The following is a 20,768-nucleotide window of genomic DNA, read 5'->3' as shown; positions in this document are numbered from 1 at the left end:
TTTGAGTGAATGCAAAATCCAACCTTCTGGGGAAGAATTTAGGGAAAACCAGAAAGACCTAAATAACATGAAAAAGGTCAGGTAAAGATATTCAGAAGGAGGCATGTAGATGACAGTGAGAACAGAGGAATGCGACAAACTTTGAGAACTCAAGCCTGTCGGGCAGAAGTAGAAGCAGACTCTGAAAACAGCTGGTAGCACTGCAGATGTTAACCTCTGTTCTAAGGTCTGTCTGAACAGGGTGGGGTCCAGAGGGCAGAACACAAGATGAGGTTTTGTAGACGCTTCCAAACTCAGAGAGTGACATCAATACACACTGTGTCCTGCTTTAAGGAGGTGTGATCAGAAACATCCAAGTTTGCAAAATAGATTTTTTTTTTTCTTTTTGGACGCCCCATGGCATTCGGAGTTCCTGGGCCAGGGGTCAGATCCAGGCTGCAGTCGTGACCTGCAGTGCAGCTGTGGCAATCCTTAACCCACTGTGCAGGGCCAGAGATTGAACCTGTGTCCCAGCACTGCAGAGACGCCTCCAATCCCACTGCAGCACAGTGGGAACTCCACAAATCAGATCTTTGAGAAGATTACCCACTGTAAAAAATGATTCTCCACTTTATTACTTTTTATTTTTTGGCCATGCCCACAGCATGTGGACATTTCTGGACCAAAGACTGAACCCACACCACAGCAGTGACCCAAGCTGCTGCAGTGAAACCTTAACCCATTGTACCACAGGGAACTCCCAATGATTCTCCATTTTAAAGAGAGGAAGATGTGGGAGTTCCCGCTGTGGTGCAGTGGAAACAAATCCAACTAGTATCTATGAGGATGCGGGTTCAATCCCTGGCCTCCCTCAGTGGGTTGGGGATCCCCGTGTTGCCACGAGCTGTGGTATAGGTTGCAGACATGGCTTGGATCCTGCATTGCTGTGGCTGTGGCTCCAATGCAACCCCTAGCCTGGGAACTTCCATATGCTGCAGGTGCGGCCTAAAAAGCAAAAAAAAATAAAATAAAATAAATAAGTAGAGGAAGATGTATCTATTTCCTGGGTTGCAGGGATTTTCCTTTGCTTATTTTTTTTTTCTTTTACTTATTTATTTGGGTATCTCTGAGGCATATGGCAGTTCCCAGTCAGGGATCGAATCCAAGTTACAGCTGCAACCTACACCACAGCTGAAGCACCGTCAGATCTTAACCTGTTGCACCACGGCAGGAACTCCTGCTTATTTATTTTTGCCAAGCACATTTTGAGGCAGAATTATTATCTCCATTTTATGGTTTGGAAACCAAGGCTCAGGACATAGAAATGGCCAAAAAAACCCATGAAAAGACGTTCGACATCACTTATTATTAGAAAAATGCAAATCAAAACTTTTATGAGGTACCACCTTACACCAGCCAGAATGGCCATCATCGAAAATTCTACAAGCAGTAAGTGCTGGAGAGGGTGTGGAGAAGAGGGAACCCTCCTATACTGTTGGTGGGAATGTAAACTGGTGCAACTACTGTGGAAAACTGTATGGAGATTCCTAAAAAAAACTAAAAATAGAATTACCAATTGATCCAGCAATCCCACTCCTGTGCCTGAATCCAGAGAAAACCATGACTTGAAAAGATACATGCATTCCAATGTTCATTGCAGCACTATATATAATAGCCAAGACATGGAAGCAACCCAAATGTCCATGGACAGAGGAGTGGATAAAGAAGATGTGGTCCATATGCGCAATGGAATATTACTCAGCTCTAAAAAGGAAATGAAATAATGGCATTTGCAGCAACATGGATGGACCCAGAAATTATCATGTTCAGTGAAGTTAAACAGTGAGACACAAACGTCAGATGCTATCACGTATGCTGGAATCTAAAAAAAGGATACCACGAACGTCTTTGCAGAACAGAAATGCCTCACAGACTTTGAAAAACTTATGGTTACCAAAGGAGACAGGGTTGTGGGGGTAGGAAAGGGATGGGCTGCGGGTTGGGGATGGAAATGCTGTAACATTGCGTTGTGATGATGGTTGTACAACTATAAATGTAATAAAATTCATTGAGTTATAAAAAAAAAAAACAACCAAAAAAAGCCAAGGCCCCGGTAGATGAAGTAACCCATCAAGGTTACTCAGTTTGTAAGTGGCAGATCCAGGTCTGGGTGGTTTGTTTTCTGGCTCCAAAGGCCTGGTGTTTCCCACTCTACCAGGCGGCCTCCCACGGCGCGCCTGAGAATAATGACACTTGAAATGCATTTGGAAGGCACTTCTAATTGAAGAGACTCAATTTACAAAGAGTCGATTTGCACGCACTTTTGAGAACATCCATCACACAAAGCATTATGCAACAATATAAGGATAAATAGCATGGATCCCATACAAAAAAAAAAAAAAAAAAAAAAAAAGGAAAATAATAGAGGAAGTGTGGTTAATTAATGCAGTAGGAACTGAAACAGAAGCACAAGGAGCAGAACATGCACTCCCGGAACATGATACAATAAGCAGCTTCATTAGGAAGACAATGTATGTGGTAGGAGAGATAATAGCAAGAGAGGAAAATGTAAAAACAAATTCGTCTACTAGAAAACACTGATTTGAAAATATTTTACAGTGACTGATCTGTAAGAAGCCTCTTTGCAGTAAACATCCATGGAACCCTTGCTTTCAGAGATGTTAAAAAAAAAAAAAAAAATAGGTCAGCTTCTCTGGGTTGGACAGGTTTAGGTGTGATCTCTTTAGGGAAACGGACCAGCTGGGTATTTTCAAAGACTCCCTTTAGTTTCTGATTCTCAGGTTCCGCTTTTGGGCACTTTCTATGACTGTCATTTTGTAAAGCTGGTTAGCTCAGTGGCTTTACTTTTTTCCCCTCTAAATTCCCCACAGGGCTTTAACTAAATCAGACCACATTTGGAGTCTTGTGTCGCCTTCTGGGCCCCCACATTTTAAAAGGGACGTTGACCTGCTCTGCCTCCAGAGAATGCAACCGAGACAAATGGGTGGAAGTTGCTCAGAGAGAAATTCTGACTGAAGACAAGAAAACCCCATCGCCTGCAATCAGAGCCTCTGACAATGGAGCCGGCTGCCTGTTCAGACAGTTTGCTCCCAGCGATTGGAAATGCTGAAGCAGGGGGTGTTTTAACAGCTGTCAAAGTTGCTCTGGAAGAGATTTTTTTTTTTAATTTTTTTTTTTTAACCGAGTTTCTTTTCAGTTCCAACACTCTATGATTGATTGATCATATAACTCTTCAGTATGTTTTGCCAAGTCAATAGCTCCTTTTTCGTTCTTATTTTGATCATTAAACTCTCGTCTTCCCACCAGAGGGGGGCGGAGGAAAAAACTGGCCGAAAACAACATAGGAAGAGAGTAACAGCCACACTTCAAGGTCTTATTGTGGTCTGATGGTGCCTCTCTCCCTCCACAGGGAAGCAGGACGCCTTGTGGCCTGTGATGATCAAAGCAGAGGTCTGGAGGCCAGTCAGGATGGTGGTGACAGTGCTGGCCCTTGGGAGGGTCCACACACAAGAAGGAGGGTTGGGGGCGAGGCTGAGCAAGGCCACAGTCCTCCTCCAGGGTCCCCGTCTTGGTTGATGATACCTTCCTCTTCCTACCCCCACCCGCCCACCATATTCAGTCCCTCAACACATCCTGCCCACCTTCATCCATCTCCATCGCCCCCACACTAATCCAAATCCCATCCTCGTCTGCTTTTTCTTTCCTTTTCTTTTTCAGGCCGCACCCACGGCATATGAAAGTTCCTAGGCTAGGGTTCCAATCAGAGCTACAGCTGCTGGCCTACACCACAACCACAGCCATGCCAGATCCTTAACCCACGGAGCTGGGCCAGGGATTGAACCCACTTCCTCAAGGACACTAGTTGGGTTCTTTGTCACTGAGCCGCAACGGGAACTCCCACCTCATCTGTTTTTGCCAACCTTCTTCTGCCTTGCGGCAATGCGGCACCTCACACACCTAAGAATGAAAAGTTATATTCCTTGTCCTTCTCCCCGGCTTAACTGTACCCTAAACTCAATCAGGACACCTCTTTTGTTCTTCCTCTCCTCTCAGACTAGCCTAGTTTCCTCCCTCTGAAACCTTTGAGGATGCTTCCCTTTAGTACTAAAACCAAGCAGTTTTAGTACTAAGAGGTGGGGGGGGTTGTTCCTGGACACAAAAGCCTTCCTATGTCCCCCATTTTTTGGAAACAGGCCTCATTCAGCATCCTTGACCTTCCCTGCATTCCAAAGGGCAGTTCAAACGATTGCTAATCAGGAAGGAGGGGATGCAGAGACCAGAGAGGAGCCCGCAAGAAAAGAGAGGGCAGATTTGGGGCAGGGTCCTGGTCCCTCCTCAGGGAATATAGATAACAATACCTTTGAGTTCTTCTGCAGAATTCTTTTTTTTTTTTTTTTTTTTTTGGTCTTTTGTCCTTTTAGGGCTGCACCCATGGCACGTGGAGGTTCCCAGGCTTGGGGTCTGATAGAACTGTCATTCCGGCCTACACCACAGCCGCAGCAACACCAGATCCGAGCCACGTCTGCAACCTACACCACAGCTCACAGCAACGCCGGGTCCTTAACCCACTGAGCAAGGCCAGGGATCGAACCGCAACTCATGGTTACTGGTCAGATTTGTTTCCACTGTGCCACGATGGGAACTCCGACAAATGGAAGATGTTACTGAAGCATCCTTCCTTCCCGAAAGAAGACCAGCAGACCACCAAACGCCAGCTTTGGAAACAGTCAAGCTGGCCTCTACCCCATCCTTATCTGCAGCCCTACTTTCTACTCCCAAACTACAAAACCACCTCCCAATCCCCCGAAAGGGGGTCAGAGTCTTTCAGGCATTAGCCTTCTGTGACCTCCTTTGTCCAGCAAAGCAATAAAGCTGTTTTTCTCCTTCACCCAAAACTGTCTCTGAGTTTCCATCCAGCACCAGTGAGCAGAGGCCGAGTTCCGGCAACAGTGCTTCCCTGCAATTTATTTTATACTTTTCAGAATCCTTCTGTCACCGGCTACTTAACACTTCTCGGTGGCTTCCCACTGCTGTCCGATAAAGAATCTGGGCCTTGGCCCTGCCCCTTCGGGCCCTGCGTCCTTCTCCAGCTCTGTCTTGCTTGGTGCCCCTCCCCAGCTCCAGCTCCTGCCCTCCCAGCCCCAGGCACACGACTGTCCTTCCACTCTCGGTCCTCCCACCATCTCTGCCCTGCCCTTCTCCACGCCTTGGGGACGGCTCTTCCCAGCCCTCTCAGCACAGGCCTGTCCAGCCCATCCTGACTCAGTGGTGCTTCCTCAGGGAGGCCTCTCCTGACCTTTGCACCCGGATCGCACCCTCCCTGAGGTCCACGATCACAGCACCTATCGTCTCCTTCCCAGCCTTCCTTGTACTGGCTTCTGTCCCTTCATGTCTGTGATGATCTGAGCCTCCTGCTGGCCTCTAACCTCTGGGAGGGCAGGAGTCATGGCTGTGTGCTCGCCATGGCACACACCCTGAACAAAGGAATGAGGAGGGGAAGGGGTAAGATGCTGGGTGCTGCCAGTGAATTCAGAGGCCTAAGAGCCACTGAGACACAGGAGGTGCTCATGGATCCTGCTCTCCAACCTCTTGGGTCCCCTCCCACACCACCCCGAACCTCTGTAACCACCAAGTCAGGAAGTCTACTGCCTGGTTAAGCACGGCCCTTACACGTCAGTCTTTTCTGTAATACAGTTAAGTGAGAGTGTCCTAACACTTGAGCTGAAAATTCAATCTATTCCTAAAACACTCTCTGACAAGAAATAATTGAACTGCAAGAGACGATGAGGCAGCTGGAGAGTGGAGACACTGGAAAGATTTAGAAGCGAAAGGAATGACTTACCACCTGGATGCCATGCACTGTTGGTGGCTCTCGGCCTTGGCACTTGGGGTTCCTGCTGTCTGAAATGTGCTCCTTTGCTGCTTGTCAAAATCCCAGCCATCCGTCAGGAGGCAGCCCGGGGGGCCTCGCCAGTCCACCTGAGCGCAGTGGCTTCCTCCTCCTCCGAGCTTTCGGGGCACTTCACCCAGAAGTCCACCAGGACGGCCTCCATCACCCTGTCGTGCAGAGATTCGTGTCTGGGTGACGTCTCTCTTAGGGGCTGGGGCTCTTTGAGGTCAGCGCCCTTATCTTCATACCCTTGTCTCCCCAGTGCCTATCACAGAACCAGGCCGGGTAAGTCAGGACTTTTGGTGGCAAGTTACAGAAATCAACTTCATCTCTTCACTCAAAGCAAAAAAGGAGGAGCCGTTCTTGCTGGCTCAGCATTCCCCCCGCCTCTCCAGTCTTCCTCCCATTTCTCAGAAACCGGACAATCTCGTCAACTGGGCTCTTTAGAGAGAAAAAGCCAGGAAATGCGCACTCAACACTGGAGAGAAAGCTCTGGAGGAGGAAAGAGAGTGGGAGGCAGGGCGGGAATGGGAGGGGAGGGGCCACGCTGGAGAGCAGCTGAGTCTGGTTTTGGGGCTGTAAGGATGGTTCCAAACTCCCCTTGGCTTAGGAGTCTCTCCTTCCCTTCCTCACTCTACTCAGGACTTTAGCGCATCATGCTCCCCAGCCTAGGGCTGCTAGGCAAACCCTGTGTCCTCGGTCCCAAGAAAGTACCTGCAAAGCTTGGGGACCCTAGGGGTTGACACCTCCTCCCTGCCAGCCAGTACTTCCCACTTTTCTCACATTGTCCTTGCTTTTTAATGGCTCGGTTTCTTTTCTTTGTTTTCCTCGTCAAAAGCCAACAAAGAATGAATTGGGTATTTCAGCCATTTGTGGTCATCATTAATTTCATGGTCCTCTGCATTTATTAAGTCTTATTTCCTCTCCATAATCTCCTTTCCCCTGATATTTGCGAAAGCACATCTTATTCTCCTTAATTGCTTTGGCTGGTGTGATCTAATTCTGATTTTTCGCCACTCTTATCTTTTCCCAGGAAGCTTTAATGGATGCAGCATCTTCTCAGTGAATTCTCTCCCTTTTTCGCTGCAGACAGGAGTGGATTTCTCCATAGCTCTCTCACCAGTCTTGAGAGAAGTGTACTGATTGAATTTTGATTCTCCTTTAGAAGAAGTGCTGGGCTGGGCTTTAACTATGGATGGGCCCCCCTCCTTTTCCACCTGCTTCGCCTCTGAAAATCACCCAGGTTTTTCTAGTCTTCCATCTGCGGCCAAACAAAGCACTCTTTGCCCCTCCACTGCAGGTAATGCTTCCCCTGGCTGTTTCACTGCTGGTACAGAAGGCTGCGCCTGGGGCAAGAAGGGAGAGGAAGCCGTGCAGTCAGACGGCCTACCCATTAGCAGCTCGAGGGCATAGATGGCCAAGGAAGCTGACAGCTGAAAAGATGCTGCACACTCGGGGGGCCAAGGGCCCTGGGTAATTAAGAGCTCATTAGCAGTGGTGATGAAACGCCACTCCTGGTCTGTGGAGAGCCAGATATCAGTGCCTACCTGACTGCTGTCTGTCTCTCCATTTCTGACCTGCAGGCACCACAGGTAAAGCTTCCCAAGGGAATTTTGCTGACGCCTCTCACTGAACATTTATTTCATTCTGCCTTGACTCGTGGTTAGTCATTTTTGCGTCTCACATGTTCAAAACCTAACTCACCATCTCATGCCTTTGCAACGTAAAGATATTTTGGCTCCCACGGTCCCCATTTCTATTAACATTATTGCTTGAATTATTCCAGAATTATCTCTGAATAAGAAATAACTATTCGGAGCCTTCTCCCTCAGCCTCACGTGTAATAGTTCACCCATTTGCATCTCGATACACACCTCTTTCCATCTGCCCTGGAGGCCCTTGCTGAATTCCTCTGGCTGAAGCCCACACAGTGGCACCTACCACACCCAGCCTCCTTCTCTCAGCAGCCATTCTTCCTTTTCTCTGTCTTTCTCTCTCTTTTTTTTTTTTTTTGTTTTTGTTTTTGTTTTTGCTTTTTAGGGCTGCACCTACGGCACATGGAGGTTTCCAGGCTAGGGGTGGAATCAGAGCTGGAGCTCCCGGCCTATGCCACAGGCACAATACAGCATCCAGATCAAGTCTGCAATCTACACCATAGCTCATGGCAACGCTGGATCCTTAACCCACTGAGTGGGGCCAGGAATCGAACCCGCATCGTCATGGATACTAGCTGGATTCGTTTCTGCTGGGCCATGACAGGAACCCCAACTCTTGCTTTTCTTTTTCTTTCCATCATCTTGATTCGCCCTGCACTGAAGGGAAACTGACTCTTCCCTCTGCCCTAGGCAGGGAGCCTGTGTCTTCGCCTAACCCAGTCAATGTGATTCCATCCCCCGGCCATCGCAGTGGTTCAAGGTGAGCACAGTACCCTGTTCAAACCAATGAGACTAGAGAGGGCACTTAGTGAAGACTTTTGGAACTAAAACTTCCTTGCCCTTCTGAGAGGGCTTCTGGAGGTGGCACATAGGGGCTGGTGGCCATCATTGCCAGCATGTGGAAGGGCCCACCTGAAAATGAAGCCAACATGAAAGAAAGCAGAACAAGAGATCCAGAGAGACAAGCCCTGATTTGAATCCTTGAGCTCATGGATCCAGTATTGCTGCACCTCTACCCCACACCCAAGCTATAAGCACATGCCACCAGCACCGCCCTGAGGTACATCCATAATCCAGCCCCTCCTTGGACATCTGCTGCCACCTTCCCAATCCCTAGGCTCAGGCCGCTGAAATGCCTTCGCACTGGTCTCCCTACCCCCAATCTTGTCCCTTCTGCACTATTCTCCAGAGAGCAGCCGGAGAGATCCTGTTAAGATCCTAAGTCAGGAGTTCCCTTCATGGCGCAGTGGTTAACGAATCTGACTAGGAACCATGAGGTTGCCGGTTCGATCCCTGGCCTCTCTCAGTCGGTTAAGGATCCGGAGTTGCCGTGAGCTGTGGTGTAGTCTGGCGGCTACAGCTCCGATTAGACCCCTAGCCTGGGAACCTCCATGTGCCGCAGGTACAGCCCTAGAAAAAACAAAAAGACAATAAATAAATAAAATCCCAAGTCAGATAACACCCCTGCTCTGTGAAGAACCCTCTCCAGGCTCTCTGCTCAACTCCAAGGTCCTTACCTTGACCCAGAGGCCCTGCGTGACCTACCTGCTCCCCTCTGACCGCATCTCTCACTGCTCTCGCCCTAGCTCAGCCCCTCCATCCTTACTGGCCTTTGATTCTCACCTTAGGACCTTTGCTCTTGCTGTTCCTGCTCCCTGGAATGCTCTCCATCAGATGCTGCGTGGCTGGCTTCCTCTTTCCTTCAGGCTCTGCTCATCTGCTGCCTTTCCAGTTAGGCCATCCCTGACCAGTCCTTCCTAAAATGGCACTTTCTTGTCCCTCTGTGTCCCTTTGCTTTAATTTGTCTTTATTTCACTCACCACCACCTGAAAATTATGTATATGTGTGGCTATGACTATCTGCAGCTCCTCATTAGCATGTACAAGCTATGAGGAACCTGGGCTGGTGACATTGTTCTGCATATCCAGTTCTCAGAACAGCAGCTGGCACACATCGGGGTCTCGAAGTCCTGTCGTCTTGCTAAGACTGAACGAATGAATAAGGGAATGAACTAATGGCTTCCCTGTTCTGAGTAAGGGATTTTCAGTCGGCTTTATGCCCCTTGTAGACAGTGTCTTCATACAGCATTCAAGTGATAATTGCTTAGAAAATGGACAAATGAATACCTCAGCTTTGGTCAGAGTGTAAGTTACATCTTGACATAATAACATGTACCTGGCTTGTGACACCCACACCCCGACCCCCGTGAGTCCCAGGTCAGTGTTACATCTGGTGCCCCTCATCTTCAATTAGTTTTGCAAGATGAACAGGGGAAAGCTTGCCCTCCCCCATTTCACAGGCCATGCCATTTGGAGGAAGTAAGTGCCAGAGCCCACATTTCCATGCTCCCAGCCCCAGCTCTTCCCAGTTTTGTATTTCTGTCCTCGGATCTGCAGCTTTGTAGCACTTATCCGCAGCCCTGGGGGAGTGCAATGAGCTGCTGGTCCACGTGGTCTCTATTTAGCTAACATTTCCAATTCCCCCTTCTCTGAAAGCCAATAAAACTCTAAATTTTTCCCACATGAGATCGTGGGCTTTGGGGGGAAAGGAAAAGCAAGCATATGGTCTCAGGAAATCAAATCTGCCTTGTGAGATAAAATTTTTCTCCCTGTAAGTCGGCCCATGTATAACGTTCTGTGCAGCTGCCTTTTACGTGTCGCGGGTGTGGACAGCAGACGTGCTCCTGCTTGAGCGGCCGGAACACATGGCACACAAATCCTTCGGCAGCCCTGCTCCCCCAGTGCGGTTTTTTCCTCCCCAGCTATTCCCCACGGATGCCATCAGCTCCCTTTTTAATTCCTTTCCCCTCACTGCACACTCTGATGTTACTCACCAACTCCCAGCGGACATGTGGAGACTTACTCCGTTCGTTTCACGTATAATAGATAAAACAGCAGGGGCTTCTAATCGGAAAATGTTTTCCAGGCTGCAAAAGGCTGCAGAAAACCACAAAGCTGCCAATATGGTTAAGAGTTTATTAATACATACTTGGCACAGATCTGGCACCTGAAACTGCCTCGTCCCAACCGGGAGAGAGGGATCAGTTGCATGCTTACAGACACAGCCCGCGGTGGGAAAAGGCCTAGGATGCAGCCCCTTCCCACAGCCCTTCGGGAGAGCTGTCCTTCTTTTTTAAAAAAGTTTTATTGGTGTTTAACTGATATACAAAGAAGTGCACGCATTTATGTATACAATGTGATGAGTTTGGACAAATGCAAAGATCCACCACACCGTCACCACAATCCAAGGAACATTCATATTCAACACCTTCCAAAGTTTCCTCGGGTCACTTTGCTTTTTGGTTTTGTTTTTGTTTGTCATAAGAACACGTAACATGATGGTATAGCCATTGTGGAAAACGGTATGGAGTTTCCTCAAAAAATAAAACAGAACTACCATATGATCCAGCAAGTCCACTTCTGGGTTTAGAACCAAAGGAAATAAAAATACTAACTTGAAAAGATACACGTGCCCCGAGTGCACTGCAACATTATTTACATCAGCCAAGACATGGAAACAACCTAAACGTCAGAAGAACGGTTAAAGAAACTATAATTCAGCCATAAAAAAAGGAAGTCCTGCCATTTGTGGCAACATGGGTGGATTTTGAGGGTATTAAGCTAAGTGAAATAATTCATATGGAGAAAGACAGTAGCATACCATCTCCCTTAGAGGTGGAACCTAAAAAAGCCAAACTCAGGAGTTACCGTTGCGGCAGAGCAGAAACAAATCTGACTAGGAACCGTAAGGTTGCGGGTTCGATCCCTGGCCTCACTCAGGGGGTTAAGGATCAGGCGGTGCCGTGAGCTGTGGTGTAGGTCCCAGACCGGGCTCGGATCGGGCTTTGCTGTGGCTCTGGTGTAGGCCAGCAGCTGTAGCTCCGATTAGACCCCTAGCCTGGGAACCTCCATATGCCATGGGTATGGCCCTAAAAAGGACCAAAGACAAAAAAAAATTTTAAATAAAAAAAAATTATTTAAAGCCAAACTCAGAGAAAAGAGAGTTGAGAGGTAGTTGCTGGGGGGCTGGGAGCTAGAAAAATGGGGAGAGGTGGCTCCAAGGGTACAGACTTCTGGTGAAGAAAAGACCCTGCTCTGGGGCTGTAATGTGAAACATATATACTGTATTACATACCTGGAAGTTGCTGAGGAATAAGTCTTAGATGTTCCCCACACACAGGAATTATGGGAGATGATGGAGCTATTAACTGACTGTCTTATAAACATTTTGCAACATACATGTGTATCAAATCGTCAGGTTGTACCCCGGAAACTTACACAATGTGACATGGCAAGTAGATCTCAGTAACACTGGGGGGAAAGAGAACCTGTGACGTGAAATGTACCCTCTTGGCACCATGTGAGGTGCCCCACACCACGCTGTTAGCTCTAGGCACCGAGCTGTACGGCAGACGGCTAGAGCCTATTCATCGGACGCACCTGAAAGCCTACACCCACGGAACAAAACCCCATCTCCCCTTCCCCCAGCCCCTGGCCATGGCGTCGTCTCTGCTTCCATGAGTGTGACCATTACAGGTGCCTCATAGATGGGGCATGATGCAGTCTTCGTCCTTCTGCGACTTAGGTAGCACAACGCCCACCATCATCCATGCGGTCGAAATGGCAGGATCACCTTCTCTCTAAAGGCTGAAAAGTCTTTTGCTGTACGCATACGCCACGTTCTCTTTGTTGGGCCCTTGGGCCGTTTCCATGTAGTGGTTATTGTGAATCATGCACCCCCATGTTCACTGGGACTCCTTCTGTTAATGACCAGACACACACAGGCAATGGAGCTTCTCATAGGAGCAGGTGTTAAAGGTGGCTTGGGTCCTTTTTGTCTATGGCCCATGGAGGTTCCCAGGCTAGGGGTCAATTCCAAGCTACGGCGGTCGGCCTACGCCACGGCCACAACAACGCAGGACCTGAGCCGTGTCTGCAACCTACACCACAGCTCATAGCAACGCCAGATCCTTAACCCACTGAGCAAGGCCAGGGATCGAACCCGCATCCTCATGCATACCAGTCAGGTTTGTAACTCACTGAACCACAATGGGAACTCTGGGGCCTCCTTTCTAATTAAAAACTTCTTTCTATGGTACCCTGCTCTGACTTGCCTCAAGGCTCATCGTGATGGTGTTTTAAAAAGGCTGCTGTTGGAGTTCCCATCATGGCTCAGTGGTCAATGAATCCAACTAGGAACCATGAAGTTGTGGGTTGGAACCGTGAGGCTGCGTGTTCGATTCCTGGCCTCACTCAGTGGGTTAAGGATCCGGCATTGCCATGAGCTGTGGTGTAGGTCGCAGACATGGCTTGGATCTGGCATTGTTGTGGCTCTGGCGTCGGCCTACAGCTCCAATTAGACCCCTAGCCTGAGAACCTCCATATGCCTCGGGTGTGGCCCTAGAAAAAGACAAAAAAAAAAAAAAAAAAAAAAAAAAGGCTGCTGTTTTTTTGAGATGCTCTCCATTGCCATGGGGCCTAGTTCCCTCCCCTGGAGTCTGAGCTCTGTGACTCCTTGGGAGAGCTGTGTGCGTGGAAATGATTTTCCAGGACTCCTGAGGCTAGGTGATCAAAAGCCAGGCATTTTGATGCCTGCTTTTGTGCCTGCTCCTCTCAGAATGCTGGCTCTCTGGTGGCTCTCCCTCTTAAAAGAAAGCTCCCACACTGTGGCATGATGGCCACATGGGGCCTTCCATCAACAGTCCTATAGCTCTCCCAGTGCAGGCATCAGGGCTACGAATGAAGGAATGAATTCAGTGTTGGACGTTCCTCCCCCAGGTCCCGCTCTCCCAGTGCCTCACATCCCTCCAGCCATCTGAGCCTTCCCAGGACAGGGAAGAGCCATGCCCCCAAGTTCAGCAAGCATAGCAGCCTGATGGGTGTTTCATGCCACTAAGTCTGTGGTGGTTTGTGGTACATCCCAAGCCCTCCCTGGCCTCAGCTCCTCACACGGTAATCCAACCTATAGACTAAGACTGCAGAAAAGGCTCCTCTCCCATTGCTTTAACTCTGCAGAAAGGAGACCTCAAGCAGACTTCCAGCTGCACTGGTTTTTCCTGCTCCGAACCAAGTCACTTTTGACTTCCTGCCACCAGCCCCTGCTTTACCTTTCTGACCTCTGCCCCCCAACCCGTGCCCCATGCTGCTGCCACATCCCCACTCACCCCCAACCCCAAACACATTGCGGTCCCACCTCAGGACCTTTGTTTGTGCTCCAACCCCCCTCCCCAAGTACACTGTGGTTGCACCTCAGGGCCTTTGCCTACTTGGAGGCTCCTCCCCCACAGGCCAGCCCCTCCTCCCTCCCCCAGCACACCTTTACCCAGAGCCACTTCCTCAGGGAGACATTCGGGCTGCGGTCTCTTAAAGTGCAAACCTCCCACCCCAGCTTGCACTCCCCCTTCCTCCTCATTTTGCTCTCTCACTGTCACCATCTAAACGCCTATACATTACTAATTTGTGTTGTGTATTGTCTGTGACCCCACTAGAAGGTAAGTCCACTATGGGCCGACATACAGGGAAAATGGGCAGTAAAAAATATTCTTTGAATAAATACGTGAATACGATGTAACAAAGGGTTGCTTTTGCTATTATTCTTAGAAACAAACAGAATACATGCCTGTCACAAGAAATATTTGTTAAATGAGTAAGTGGAGAGCAGGAAGAATGGATGGCCCTTAGCAAGTAGCATGAATTTTCTCCTGCCCCCAAAGTCCTGCGTCACTGCCTGCTTCTCTCCTCTGCCAAACAGAAGCACCTCTTCCCCTCATGCTGAAGCCTGTCTGCGGCACTTCTCATGGGTACCCTGGTCCCTGGGTGCCTGTCTCTCCTCCCTCATCAGTCTGGGATCCCTGGGAGGACAGGGGCCACAAGGGCCTTGCTCATCTTTGGGGCTCCAGCACTTCTGCCTTGTATACACATGGGGTATCTGGAGTTTAGGGCGGTGGAGGAGGGGGTGGGTTAGGGGATCAGGAGAACCCCCAAGCTCAGGTTCTGAGACCTCCTATGGTAGTGGCAGAACTAACTGACACACCCCTGGTGATGGCAGAAAGAACACAGGCCTTAGAATCAGAGAATCTGGGTCATCTTCTCTACACAGAAGTTCATTTAACTTCTCCAAGCTTTGGTTTCTTTACCTACAAAAACGCTTACTCTGCAAGGATATTGTGTGGATGAAAGAATGTCATATTTTAGGGGGGACTGTGTAAACAAAAACTATGCAAATCAGTTTGTGTGCAAAGGTTAATTGTTCCAACCACCCACAGTGAAATTAACAAGGGTGCAATTCAGGTTGTGACCAGAGGGTGGCAGCAGTAGGCAGAAGCTGTGCCCCCAGGGTCTTTTGGACTAAAACAGCCTCAGGAACTTCTAGATTACTTTGTTGACCAGTGACCGTTCACTTTTCTGTCTAGATTATCCAAACGTTCAGAGAATGCACTGCCTCCTGGTGTGGGACCTGGCTATGGCTGAACAAAATCCCTGACACCTCCTTTTGATGGTGTCCCCGTAAGTCCTGGAAGGCCACTCTTGATAGGGATAGGGTAGGATGGTTACACAGGTAGTTGTAGAAGTCCTAGTAGGGGACCATGGATAGAGAGGGAAACCTAGGGAACTTTGGGAGGCCACTGTAAGTTAATGATGGTTCAAGAAAGCCATCAGAACGAAGTAGGCTTGCTCAGCTATAAAACCATAAATAAAAGCAGAGATATGCCTCAAGTCAGTAAGTGAAAAACAGAATGAGGCCCGCATTCAGGTTCAGCAAGATAATGATCCCTAGGACCAAGGACAGGAATTTAAGGAAAGGATGACATTCAAAGTAGGAGGCCCTCCTTACATAGAAACCTGAGATGGTTCAATATATTTTAGCATATGTCACCACCCTTCTGCTGATCTGAAGAAGCACCATGACAGTCCTAGTTTGAACTCATAATAAAGTCAAATATTGTCTTAACTGAAATGAGGCAGGAGCTAGTGATGTAAGCCTGACCTCTACCTGAAGATTGAGGAAGAAGGCAGTCTTTTCCCCCTCCCTCCATTCCGTGGATTATAAAAATGTAGCCCACATAATCCTTGGGGTAGAGTTTCCTTATCTGCCTGTGTGCATCCTTCACAAACATCTTGTCCTAATAAATCTATTTCTTGCCTATCACTTTTTCTCTCACTGAATTTCTTTGGGGCTGAGACACAGAGAACCTGAGCCTCAGTAAATCCAGACACTGCTTGAGTGATTCTAATTAAAAAAAAAAAAAAAGTTGGGAGGGAGTTCCCATCATGGCTCAGTGGTTAACAAATCCAACTAGGAACCACGAGATTGCGGGTTCGATCCCTGGCCTTGCTCAGTGGGTTAAGGACCCAGCGTTGCCGTGAGCTGTGGTGTGGGTAGCAGACGTGGCTCGGATCTGGCGTTGCTGTGGCTCTGGCGTAGGCCGGCGGCTACAGCTCCAATTAGACCCCTAGCCTGAGAACCTCCATATGCCGCCGGTGCAGCCCTAGGAAAGACAAAAAACAAAACAAAACAAAACTTGGGTTCGAGTCCCAGTCTGGGTTTAGGCTGGGTTGGAGTCTGAAGTATTTCGGTTTATCTCTTACCATCACATGCGACTGTTTCATCGGTTACCTTACCTACCCCTCACCACAACCTTTTGAGCTAAATTGAGCAAGCTGAATGACTGCCCTGCCCCCACCCCCCATTTTAGGTCAGTGAAACTGAGGTTCACCAAGAGACCTTGACAAGCACACAGCTAGCAAGTACGAAAAGTTAGAACTCACACTTTATTTTTTTTAATTTATTTTTTATTGGTATTTCCCCCAACACACTTTTATTTTTTTTCCCACTGTACAGCACGGGGACCCAGTTACACATCATTTTTTTCTCCCATTGTCGTGCTGTGTCGTAAGTATCTAGACATAGTTCTCGGTGCTACACAGCAGGATCTCAGTGTAAATCCATTGCATGAGCAAGAGTTTGCATCCGTTGACCCAAAGCTCCCAATCCCTCCCACTCCCTCCCCCTCCCCCCGGGGAACCACAAGTCTATTCTCCAAGACCATGAGTTTCTTTTCTGTGGAAAGGTTCATTTGTGCTGTATATTAGATACCAGATATGAGTGATATCACATGGTATTTGTCTTTCTCTTTCTTATTTCACTCAGTATGAGAGTCTCTAGTTCCATCCATGTTGCTGCAAATGGCATTTTCAGAACACACACTTTAAACCTAGGTCTTCTAGCTGAATTCCATCATACCACCACTTCTTCTACCTCTACTCAGTTGTTCATGCAGCTAGCATTTACTGGGTTCTTACAGTTTGTTGGAGACTTCCTTGGACTTCCAGCCACTGTGGACCGTTCTCGGGCCTCGGCCAGCTGGTGTCTCCATCCTGCTCTCTCAGGCACTGGCCCTCACGTCCCTTTCCTCTACTCTGTAGCCGGCACTGTCTTCTTGTGTCCTGGGCTTGAGTGCCCAAGCCTAGCAGCTGAGGAACATAGCACCCTGTTTGCCTATGTCCCCTGCATCACTGCTTCCTAGATCACAAACACACAGGTCCTGCTGGGGTTCTAGCAAAACAACCCTGAGAAATAAACAGGGGGAGGAAGGTCCAAAAATAAAAGCAGAGAAAAGCAATCTGTGCCTTAAGAAATCTTATACAGCTTCCTAGTTCTTGTTGGTCTTAAGCCCCCTTCTTGTTGGAAAGCTTTCAGAAGCCTGAGAGCCTCAAGCTTTCCTGGATTATTTCTGAAGGTTCAGGTTCTCAATTGCGTCCTGTCCCTTAATGTCTTAGGTAGGCCCCTCATCCGGAGTGGAGGGGCAAGCAGGAGAGAAAGCTGAGGTTTGTTGTGGGTCTCCTAGGGGCCGGGCACTGCCCTCGACTCTAGACACGCATCCCCTCCTCTGACTCGTGATGAGCTTGAGAGGGAAGGGTTTGTCCTCTTTCACAGACGACGGACCTGAGGCTCCCGAGCAGCAACTGCATGCCTATATCTGTGTAACTAGTACGCACAGGCTGCTCTGTTTGGCTCAAAGCTCCCTTCTCTGTAATCACCTGATTATACAGCAGGTGACAGCCCATCTCCTGTATCCCTTCTTCGCTCAGAGGCATTCACCCCCGGGGACTTCCAGGCCGAGGGACTCTCATTTCAGGCACCCAGACTTCACACAGGAACCGTTTCCGTGGGTTGATTCTCTCTTGCTGTGTGGGTGGGAAACACCAGAGGAAAGGAAAACTCAGGTTTTGCCCCAGAGGAGGTAACACCTGGCAAAGGCCTTGGCGCCCAGAGTTCTCCCACCATGGACTGTGCATCGGTGGCTGAGTAGCTGAGGCCGCCTTGGTGACAACACCCACTCACTCACTGGCAGTGAACATGGCTGCGGACCGGTGCTGATGCCGATTCCGATGTGACTGGCCAGATGCAGCCAAGCTGACTATCTACAGGGCCAGGCTGCAGACACACACACAGAGGGGCCTACCGATCATCACTGAGGCCATAGCATCCTCGGCTTTAGGGTAAATGCTGTATGGCTGCCTCTGTTCTCAGGGCTTCCCCGGGGCTTGGGGGCACAAGCTGAAGGACCAGAGGAGGAGATGGACGCTTAGTAGGAAGGTGAGGCCGGACTCAGTGATGCCGAAGTGGAGGGGCACACGGGGGCTGGGAGGCAGGATGACCCTGAGGTCTCCGGGAGAAGGCAGACAGTGTCCCAGAGACAAGGCTGGGATTAGGCTGCTGACTTGGACGAGGGACGAAGGCACACCCAGGACCTCCCTGGGCTCAGGACCCTGAACTGAAATGTGGAGAAACCAGATGGCTTCCTGAATTTCCTGCTGCTCTAAAACCTGACAATTGAAGACATTTGGTTGGGTGTGAACTGCCACCGTGTTAGCTCAGACTGCTTCTCACAAGAGCTTTAACTTGACACAGCGAGACAGAGGCAGGAGCTAGGACCAACGATATTTCCCTAGTCAGGGGCAGGAATTGTCCCAGAGCGAGATTTCTGAGAATGTCTTCTTCCCTCGTCCTCCTGGGCTTCTTACTCCCTTCCCTCTAGTCTCTCTCCCCAGGAGCGTTAGGTTGGGTAAGAAGAGTCAGGGAGGACGCACTGTCAGAGCCACGAGCCCACGGTGAAGATGCAGGGGGAGAAACTGGAATGAGTCACCACCGGATTTTCCCCGGGGAAGCTCCACAGGAACTGCGCCCACCCTCATGGCTGGGAGGTTTTACCTAAGTGGGAGGCCCACTTAGAATTAAAACGAAATCAATGGAAAAGCAATATGTGTTCAAGTTAGAAATGTGAGAACAGCACCCACCACCAAGGACAAGACAGCAGCCATTATCCCACTCCGCAGAGCCCAGCGCCCTGGAGGGCGTCCTTCTAAAACACACACACACCCAGCACACACTTTGTGAGACACGAAAATGGGATTCTTTTGTTTACTGTGACCTTTTTATCCCAATATTCTATTTGTCCATATCATGATTTATTTAAGATTTCCTCCTCTCAAATATTTAAATTATGTGTCATTTTGACTTATAAAAAAATGCTAGAGGGTCTAAATTTTAGCTAAGTCATACATCTTTTCATTATTTTCTTAAGATAAAATCATCTTTGTGGACTTGCTGGGTCAAAATATGAAATTTTTTTTTTAAGACTGACAGATTGTCCACCAGAAACTCTACGCCTGCTTGCATTTCTACTGTCCATATTCAAGAACGACTGTTTTAACCATCATCAACACTGTATATTTTCATTTTTAAAATAAACGATGAAAAATGCATCTAGGTTAAAATTTACATTTCTTTATTAATAAATTGACTACATTTTCTTAGGCTTATTGTTCGATCATGTTTCTTTTTTGTGTGAAGTACCCCTTTTATGACCCTGACCCCATTTCATACCAATGTGTCTTTCTCTTCTTTCTACATTTACATGAAATATCTAATGTTAAGGCTACTAACTTTTGTTATATATCTTACAAGTCATTTGCCCCTTTTAGTATTTTGTCTAATGTTTTTCTGTGTGTGGGTTTTTACCCACAAAGATTTTAAATTTTACATCGATTTTTCGATCCGTTTCTTTTTCAGTTTCTGCCCTTGAAGTCTGTCATGTCCGTCATTCAGAATCAAGTTAAGATGTTACATGTGGAATCTAAAAAAAGGACACAATGAACTTCTTTGCAGATCAAATACTGACTCACAGCCTTTGAAAAACTTATGGTTTCCAAATGAGACAGGTTGGGGGGGATGAGGGGATACACTGAGGGTTTGGGATGGAAATGCTGTAAAATTTGGTTGTGATGATTGTTGTACACCTGTGAATGTAATAAAATTCATTGAGAAAAAAAAAAGACCAATAAGATGCGAGAGGAGCAGGATTAATGTTTCAAAAAGAGTTGTTCTCCCCCTGCTCCGTGAGAACTTAGGAAAACTGTCGGGAAAGCTGAGGTAGTAACCCCATGGCTGTTACTCCACTGTCCCCACCAGGCCTAGAGGGGCTGCTGTTGGCAGCTGGCTAGTGGGTTAGCCACTTATAAGCAAGGAAGCTGGATGCTAATTGCTTCCCAGGAACTGCATGTACTTTTGAAAAAACAGGTGGCATAAGGACACTTTATTTTCAAAAAAAAAAATTTTATTACAGAATTAATGTGTTCATTATCAAAATTTCTAACTTGACAGAAGCTGATAAAGTAAAAAGTGAAAGTTTTCTTTTCAGCTTCCTCCAAACCTATATCCTCAACAGGGAGCACTGTTAAGTTTGGTGTGAATCCTATTACATTAATATAATACAGCATAGTTATAATACGGTCTTTTTTGGGGGGGGGTCTTTTTGCCTTTTCTAGGGTCGCTCCCATGGCATATAGGGGTTCCCAGGCTAGGGGTCTAATGAGAGCTGTAGCCACCAGCCTACACCACAGCCACAGCAACACGGGATCTGAGCCGCATCTGCGACCTACACCTCAGCTCACAGCAAAGCTGGATCCTTAACCCACTGAGCAAGGCCAGGGATCGAACCCACAACCTCATGGTTCCTAGTCGGATTCATTAACCACTGCGCCACAACGGGAACTCCTCAATATGGTCTTACTTTTAGGTCTACTTCATCCTATTTTAACTGTTATCCAAAATTACATAATGTGAATATACCATAATTTTAGTTGTTTGAAAAAGAATTTTTTTTTTAATGGCGACACCTACAGTGTATGGAAGTTCCCAGGCCAGGGACTGAATCCCTG

General features: G+C 48.1%; 1 long non-coding RNA gene across 1 annotated transcript in view; it reads right to left on the bottom strand.

Annotated features, from left to right (window-relative positions):
• LOC106510184 overlaps nt 1-7,049 on the bottom strand; it is a 44,491-nt gene extending 37,442 nt beyond the window's left edge. Inside the window, exon 1 of the long non-coding RNA XR_001308409.2 lies at nt 5,843-7,049. This is a non-coding gene — a long non-coding RNA (uncharacterized LOC106510184). The remainder of the gene's footprint in view (nt 1-5,842) is intronic.

This window comes from Sus scrofa, chromosome 4 (assembly GCF_000003025.6).
Source record: "Sus scrofa isolate TJ Tabasco breed Duroc chromosome 4, Sscrofa11.1, whole genome shotgun sequence".
NCBI lineage: Eukaryota > Metazoa > Chordata > Mammalia > Artiodactyla > Suidae > Sus > Sus scrofa.
Note: the sequence above shows the minus strand (reverse complement) of the source record. Positions and strands in the feature narration are given on the sequence as shown.